This window comes from Delphinapterus leucas, chromosome 10 (genome assembly GCF_059928025.1).
Source record: "Delphinapterus leucas isolate spDelLeu-1000000601 "Yukka" chromosome 10, BTC_Dleu_Yukka2, whole genome shotgun sequence".
In the NCBI taxonomy this organism is placed as follows: Eukaryota; Metazoa; Chordata; class Mammalia; order Artiodactyla; family Monodontidae; genus Delphinapterus; species Delphinapterus leucas.
Window position 1 is genome coordinate 42093323 of NC_143138.1, and position 9452 is coordinate 42102774.

Below are 9452 nucleotides of genomic sequence, written 5' to 3' on the forward strand. Positions count from 1 at the left end.
ACTAAGAAAGATGAAGTATTTTACTTGAAATGTATTTTATCCTTATGATACGTCAACAGAATAGTTACTGATCCGTTTTATTAGGCTGTTTTCCAAGCAGCTGCTTTTGAGATTGTAGATTAAGAATAAAAAGGAAATATAACTTCTCTGTGATGAAAAATGAGAGTTCAGTGAGCAAAATGGTGGTGTTTTCAGCCCAATTCCATCCATTATTTGTCTTTTCTACATAAAGGATCATTCCACTTATAATAAGCCAAGGGTGAGACATCTATTAGAATAGTGAGGAATCTACCTAGAAAATGTATTATGAATGAGAAGTACACAGTTTCAGAAATAGGAGGGAAAAAAAAATGATTGTAATAGACAGTCACATCTTTGAGGGAATTGGGTCCTACTGACTTTTATTTTCACATAACAGAGTATTAGGGGGTAGGTGCACGGACTATGAATGAGGTAGGAAGCCAAGGAAGGAAAGAAACTTTTATATCCAGGATGGTCAGAGGGACAGGTCTCTCCATAAATTGGCTTTAGCCTGCTTCCTAGATCATGACCATCCTTTCTTTAAAAGTTTTGGATATTTCACCTTTAATGTTGACTTTTCTCATTCTTTTTTCCCCTATTTTTATCTCCTACTTCCTAATTTTCAAATTTAATCCATTTGTGAAGTTTATATTTTTACCATTATTGAGAATATCTTAACTGGTACAATCATTGCATAGCTACTTGGAGAACTGACCCTATGAACCTATAGAAATTCAATAAATGAATTAAAATATTAATATTAAAGACATATTTCCAACATGAGTTACATTTTTTAGTAGCTCCTCTGAAATGAGATCTCTTTTCTGAGGTTTCTTTTGATATTTTAACAAAATCAATCAACAGAAGTTAAAGCAGATTACGACTCAGCTGGAGAAGGGAAAAATTTAAAGTAATTCTAACTTTCATCAACTGCTTCAAAGGCTGAAGGGGCTTTGAAATAAAAACTTGCTTTTCTGATGTAAGCTGTAAATATTTAGATCTAAAGATGTGAAAAATCTTCTACAAATATATAAAGAATAAAGCAACACCCCTTTGAGCTAAGCAGTTTATAACTGGGCATAGCTTCAGAAGGAGAAAATGAACACTAAGTTATGTGACTGGGTTCAAGTTTACAAAATCCTTGTCCAACAAATAGCCTAATTCCCCACCAATAACAAAGAGCATAGACCTTGCAACTTTTTAATTTCAACACAAAATCTAGGACCTCTGGAGTCAGCAGTTGACAAAGCACACTATATTCATTTCACAAAGATTTATTGAGTACCCCTTATTTGCAAAGAGCTGTGTCTGTGACAGTCATGCATTGGAAAGCAAGGGCCTTTGCCAGGTACCTCTTCTCTATTTGGGAAAAACAGATATAACAAATAAGCAAAAAAAAAAATCATTATAAATGATCGTTGTGACACCTGCTATGCAGAAAACAAGTAGTTATGAGCACATAGAACAGAGGTCCTGATCTCATGTGATGAATCAGGAAAGGCTTAGTAAGGAAATGATGTCTCATCTGAGGTTTGGAAGGAAGCAAAAGTTGGGGCCGGGCTGGACATCCAGGCAGAGGGAACAGCATGGTTAAAGTTTTCCAGGCAGGAAAGAAAAGGAACAGGATGAGCTTGAGAAAATGAAAGCAAGCCAGAGCATTGAGGAAACCACTGGGATTGGGAAATACGGTTTAAAGTTAGCAAGAAGTAAGACTGCTGGACCGCTCTTCCTCTCTGGCCTCATCTGAACTTGTGAGAAGAAAGCAGGGAGTGAGGTGAGGCATCTCCAAGATTTTGTGCAAGAGGAATTGATATTTATAAAAAGTAGACCACAGGCCACTTCCTTTGTAGACAGTATTTTATTTCAGTTTCAAAACAATCATAAAGTAGGTTTTATCCCCTTTATTTTACATATGAAGAAACTGAGGCTCAGAAAGTGTAAATAATGTGTACAGGATTCCACAGAATGGGCTTAAAAGCTGGTACTTGACTAATTTTTCTTAAGAAACTGCCCCCCCTCGCCCCAAAAAAAATCTATCGCTGAAGCTGCATCACCACCCTCTTGGACATCTCCCCTCTGGAATCACAGGCTGCCTTCTGGTTAAATGACAGGATAGGACAGAGATATCAGAACAGGAACTAAGTAACCACCGAGGCCACCTGACTTCCTTCACTTTCCAGATGAGGAAAATGAAGACTAAGGATGCCAAGTGACACACCCAAGGGCCAGTGTGAGTGATTGCCAGAGCCTGGGTTTATTGTGAACCACCTTCTTTGGCAGCCACAGTTCCAAAGGTTAGTGGCTAAGAGAGCCATTGTTTATCTAAAACTCTGACAAAAATTTACTGAGGTAGCCACATTTATTGAAAAAAGTCGTCTTGACTTTTGGAAGCAAAACCTCTTTTTATCCTTCTCATTAATAATGTCTGTTTGTGTTCTGTCTACATAATTAGAAATCCTTCTGAGTAAATCAAGGTAATTTATTTTCTATCATCATGGAGATAAACTGCCTTGCTCCTAATTCTAAAACTTCTCTGACAACTTTTGGAGTTAATGAGAATTGGATAACTATTAAGATGCTTTAGAAGAGAACACTTGAGGTGGGTGGAATAGGAGAAGAAGCTCTATAAACTCAAAATTGGTTTTTAATGTTTGAGATTTTTCAGGAAACAAAACCTGAGCCCTGTTGGCCTATGCCAAATTGTTTTCTAAATGGATGAATTTGTATAATATGTTCAGGAAGAACATTCTGTTTAAAATGGCTAAATGCAAACTAATTGGACTTTTAACATTAAAAAAAAAAAGGAATGCCAGTGAGCAGGTATTTTAATAGAAGCAGTTCTGAAAAATTAAGTATTAATTATATTTTGTTAGGTTCTCCACTAGAGGGCAAAAAGAACATACCAACACAATAGGTGCACTAATGACAGGCTGGCATTTGAAACCAGGCATGTTTTGGGTTATCTCACTGTCAGTTATCATTTAAAAATGTACTTAATATAATCACAAGCAGTTGACTTGTATATTTATTCCAGGAAAGAAGAACAATCCAATTTTTATGTATCTGTCCCTAAGCTCACGTATTGCCATCTAGCTGAAAGTTTTCATTGTAATGCTTTTAATAAAATCACCTTAAAAATTAAGAATTTGCTAATTCGAAAGAGATGTGCAGTAGGATGCAGGCTGGATGGCATTTTTAACATGGAAAAGTATATTTGGAGAAAGATTCATTTTAAAGCTCTTGTAAAATAACATGCTGGCCCCTTAGAATTGATAGACCATGCTTGTGTTTCGTAGGCATTGTTTGCACCTTGTTTGGATGGAGGCACTAAGGAAAAATGAGCCCCTGGTGTTTCAAAGCACTCAGCTGCCACCTGTCCCATCCCCACTGCCTGGTGTCTTAGACCAGGTTCCTTAGAAGCTGAGCCTGAGACAGGGTTTCTGGTATTTGTGATTTGCTGAGGGCATGGCTCTCCAGAAAAACGTCCTGTAAGGGAGGGTGTACATTGTGATTTGGAAGGGCAAGGAGAAGAGGAAGAGTGATCTCAGACAGGCTAGCCATTGCCTAATTCACAGGGAGAGGGCTCTGGAGCATAAATTGCAAGGTCACCCACACTTGAGGCAAAGGAGCTGCCCTTGGATACACCTTACCAGTCATCATCAGCTGTGGGTCTCGGTGTGGGTAGAGGGTCGAGGAACTCAGCGTTGGGATGCTCTTCTCAGCTGAGGGCGATGGTCTGTAGAAGGAGGCAGCTGCGGGCTCTGAAATAAATGAAATCCCTGATGGAGGAGGATCTTTGCAAACTGAGTCTTTAAAATATATGTATTTTGTACGTATGTATTTTGTGCTCACTTCGACACATACATATATACAAAATACGTACATATATTTAAAAGATATTTAAATATGTATTTCTTAAAAGATATTTAAGAAAAGGAATAGCATTAAAAGAAGGTTAGATAAGCAACTATCTTTTATATGGGGTTGATCCCTATGAAATTGCCTTATTCAATAGTTCTTGATGTAGGAAAACATCAGTTTTATCAGTTTCACATAGTTCAACCTAATTGTTGGTCTCATTGCTTTCATTTATTTTACCTTTCTACTTATTGCATGCAACAAAAGCCATATGTGATATGTGGCATTTACATAGTAAAGGAGTCTCTTATTTTGAAACTTAAGGGCAAGTTTCCTACGTTGCTTCCTTTTGCTTAATGTGACTACTGTTTTACTTCTTTTACTAAAATATGACCATAAAATTGTTTCCGATTGCTAAATTTGTTGAAGTTTACCCATGTGTGACTGATCAAAGTACAACTAGACACTTGATTAACAGCCATTAAATAATGATACCCATTTGTCCACATATAAGCCATATGTTCCATATGTCCTTTGAATCAAATAGAAATCTCTTTTGCACAAGAAGGATATCACAGTGGGATTGGACCTTTCCTCAGGTTGTATAAAAGTGTTCACTTAGCTCCCATTGGACACTGAAATGCTTCCTTAGCTCTTAAGACATTCAAACGATGTGTAAGATCACATTCCTCAAAGAATTACAGCTCAATCATTGGGACATCTTAAAACTTTGGGACTGTATTATTAGGAATGCATGTTTATGATGGTCACATCTTCCTGTTCAGTGAGTTTTTTTTACCAGTATATAATTATTTTTGGTCCCTTATAAAATTTTTTCTTGAATTCCCTTTTAAAGATAATAAGGCTGCACTTCTAGTTTTATCTTGGCTCATATTGGACAGATACATCTTTTCCTCCTTTTTTTCAATTTTTATATGTCTTCTTGTTTGTGTGTGTCTCTTATTGAGCGTATATTCTCCCATCTTGATTTTTTATTTTATCACAAGAGACTTCTCTTCGTGTCTGAGATTATCTTATTACATGACGTTAATTCTGCCATATTATTTTACATTTTCCATTACTATAATTTCTTATCTCTTCTTTCCAGTTTTCCATCCAAGAGACATGGGTTTATTAGCATAGAATTTATTCATCCTACTTTGTTGTTATGGTTGCCCTTAGCTTAGGGCTCATATTCACTTTTATACACCCCTGTCAATATCTATATTTTCTCCCAGGAAGACAAGTTCATTTGGTCCCTTCCATTATCTTTCATCATGTTCATATTGTCCAATTCTAGATTTTTATTTCTGGGATTTTATGGTTATAATTTCTCTCTTTCTTTCCCGTAGCTTTTTGTGGCTTTTTTTTATGGCAATGATACACTTGCTCAGGGTGTTTTATTACCTTACCTTCCTATATTTTTTGCTCCCTCCTTCTGTGTTTATTTATCTTCTTATTTGAGTCCTTGGTCCAAGAAAGTTTTAAGGTGGGTCTTTATTTGACAAATATTCTCAGGCCCTGTATGCCTGAGAACATATTTTATGCTTCTGTATTTATATGTTATTTTATCAGTGCATCTAATTTTAGGTGATAGAAATCTTAGACAAATATAGTAGCATTTTTACCCTGATTTTAAAAAGGTCTCACTCACTCTTTGGAATGGCTGAAACCTACTAACATAACATAACTAAACATAGAGTTTTTCCATGGGTTTTTAGCAACCAGTAAATACCCCACCTATTTCATGATTTTTAACTTGGATAAAGAGATACCTTGATGTTAGGATGTGGTTCTAGCAGGAACGTAGCAGGGAGTGAAAGAAGACAGTCTCCAGAGGGGAGATCTTAGATTACAACAAGTCTCCAGAAAGCAAGGCTGTCGAAATCCCTCAGGAATGGCTGCCATCTAAGACCAAGTTGCAGCGCCTGGCAGGACAACATAGTTGGGGCCGGTGGTGGGGCAGAGAATACGCGTGCACTGAAAGCTCAAAGGCATATAACTGACACGATAAGAGTGTTAGGAGGTGCTTACATCGTTCCTGAAATGTGGCTTGGAGTAATGCAGAGGGAGATGTGGGAATGAAGGAACAAGGTCCAAGTCCAGGGAGGCAGGACTGGCAGGCACCATGCAGGAGGCAGCCTTCCACTTGACCTGTAGGCTTACTGTCCTCAGCTCACCTGCCTACCAACGATTCACATATCCTTGCCCTCAAAGATGCTGCTGGGGTTGTCGTTCTAGGAGAGAGCAGAGTGGGGTCTGGTCCGGGGTCTCTGGAGGTGATGGGGGCACAGACTGACCCCATCACAGTCATGCCTGTTCTTCATCTTCAGAAACACTTCCAAATTTTTATGATACACCAGTTGACATCTCTTGACATACTCCTGGGTTCTAGGGTAAGTTTCTTGCAACTAGTTACAAATTAGGAATAGCTGGGGTGGGGCTAAGGCAGGGCAGGGATTGTATGTCACATTGGAATAAAATGGCTAATACCCTTTCTGTTCTATAGAAGAGAGAGAACAGAGGGAGAAAAATTCTGCCAACATTATCTTTTGTGAAGGAGACATTTGGTTTATGATTGTACTAGAGTTAGTACTAGATTCTGAGAACAACTGAAAAGGATGTTTTGCCTGTAGTACTAAGCAACTAATTGTGCCCTTAAAGGATAGAGGAAAAGAAAGAGAACAGCAAATATGCTTCCTTGTCAATTCCAACTTCAGGTTCCGGAATTTATTTTGAGTCCTAAAATGTTGTTAGAAGGTAGATTTTGCTTCCTTTCCATTCCAACCTGGGAGCTGTGCAATGAAGAAAGTGAATGAGGTGGTTACTCCCCCAGGGGATTAAGATTTTTCAATTAAGAAAGAAGCAACTTTAGATGAAAAATGTGAGTAAACACGGGGAGGTGGTGTTTGCCTTCAAAACCGGATGAACACATAGAAGAAAAAATTCCATCCTGCTGCCCTTTTGAAGGTGGTCTTTTGAGGAAGAGGGAATTCAAATGTGTCCCGAGTCTGGGCCTCCTAGGGTGGAAAGAAAAGGCCAAGAATAAAAAATAGTATAATTGGGGAATTTACAGCCATATCTCAAAAGACCTATTACAAAGATCAGAGCAGAAAATTCCTGTTTTCTTACTGGTATAAGACCCAACTGGTCCTTAGACACCCATATAATGATATTAATGATCAGAACTTAACAGGGAGTTTCCTGTGGGTTTTTAAAACAATTAACATGTACAAAATTCCACCTCAGCATTTGAGAATACTCAGGGAATACCCAAAAGAATGCTGTGAAACTTCATAGTGTTTATAAAACTTCACACACGGAGCAAGTGGCACAGCTAAGAACTGATATTAAAGATCCCAGGTAAGATTCCATGGAGAGGTCATTTTTACCGTCCCTGTAGGTGTAACTTCTGCCTCAGCTGTGGCTCAGTGCAGGAGATTCCAAAAAGGAAGAACTCTTTTTTTCGGAGACAGCATCATTTATCAATGAAGAGATTTTTGCTTCATCCAAGGACAGAAGGAACTGACAATCACCTAGTTAGCACCCAGAATTTAAAGATGAGAACACTGAGGTCCAGAGACAAAATGGTTTCTCCCAGTTTACATCAGAAGGTAGTGACGTAGACAAATGTGTAAACCTTTGGGCATCACCCAAAAAAGATGCTGTACCTTTAAATTCTAAAAATAAATATTCAAGCTACTGAAGTTTTATAATTTAAAAAAAAATATCCCAGGCTAATGCAGATGAAATCTTTAAGACATATGGATAGGAGTGGCATGTTTCTGATCATCATGAAAGTAGGTGTGTCCTCATAGCACATATCGTGAACTGGCCTCATTAAGGACAAACTCAGAGCACTTCCCATGTTTTGTTCCAGGAATAGAATCTTTTTTTTTTTAATGCACATAGTCTAATCTCCTGACTTTTTTTAAAAAAATAAAGTAAAATTGATTTAATACAATGTTGTGTTAGTTTCAGGTGTACAGTAAAGTGATTCAGTTATATATATATGTGTGTGTGTATATATATATATATATATATATATATTCTTTTTCAGATTCTTTTCCCTTATAGGTTATTACAAGACATTGAGTATAGTCCCCTGTGCTATACAGTAGGTCCCTGTTGTTTATCTATTTTATATATAGTAGGTGGATATGTAAATCCCAAACTCCAAATTTATTCCTCCCCCAACCCCTTTCCCCTTTGGTAACCGTAAGTTTGTTTTCTGTGTCTGTGGATCCATTTCTGTTTTGTATATAAAATCATTTGTATCATTTTTTTTTAGATTCCACATATAAGTGATATAATATGATATATGTCTTTCTCTGGCTTACTTAGTATGATAATCTCTAGGTCCATCCGTGTTGCTGCAACCAGGCATAGAATCTTGAGCAGTAAAATCAACCAACTAGTGCTAGCATATTATGGACCCTGTCCTCTAGCAGCTTGCAGTCTTTCTGGGCAATGAGACGGACTCATATTAAACAGCCTTGATTCATTTAATGAGTATTTTCAAGGGCTTAATCCTTGACTTCCGAAGTGGAGCTGACGCAGGCAAAATCCCTGCACAGTAATTCTCTAGCCTGGGTTTCTGCTTTTCTCACTCGTTTGGTCCATTCATTCTGAATTTTCTCCTTATTTTCCCATCAACCCAACGGTGAGTAACTTCTTTTCAGCTACTTACACCACATGAACTGTGTCTCTCTTATCTCTATGACAAGAATTATCCTGTAGATTTCAGCCTCTTGGGAAGAGATTCCTTCCTATTTCTAGACCAGGTCTGATTTATCTGTGATGAACCCTCCTAGCGCTCTGAACTTGCCCTTCAGAACACATTATATTATGTTTGTTTCTGTATATTCCTGATTATATAGTTAATATCTTCCTCTCCCACTGCACTGTGGTCTCCAAGAACAGGCAGGATGCCTGTTCACTTGCTGTCATATCTCTAACATCCAGTAAAGTGTCTGGTACATGAGCACGTACTCAATAAAAAAGTGCTGTGGTAAAGTATTTAATTACACAAGCACAGTGTAACTTAACTGACGAGGACATTCTGAATACAGCTAATTTCAGTTGTGAATAGATAAATATTTGAAAAACATCAATTCCATCAGTTCATACAAAAATCTTGGCTGTGGTCTCGCTCCTCAACTTATGGTATTGTTGGTCTCAGCTGAGACCCGTTAGAAATGCAGACGCTCAGGACCCTCCCCAGACCAGCTGTGTCAGAATCTGAAATTTACAGGACTCGCCAGGTGCTTCCTATGGGCTGGGATGTGTTGTAAATCAGAGATTAAAAACTCAAGTGTTTTGTTTGGCCAGGCAGATCCCCTAGGTGAGTGAAGTAAACCAGACATTTATGTATAAGCATGATCATAGGTGACTTCTGACACTTGACCTCCCTCACTGGGAGTGGTGGGCACTGTGTTGACCTGGAGATTAACTTCATCTAACAGGGACAGCCATGTGCATATCAAGACGATTGCAGGCCTAGGGTTGCAGGACCCTTGAGCAGTTCAAGAGAAAGAGACACAAACCTGCAAGTAGAATCTGCGGACTCAAGC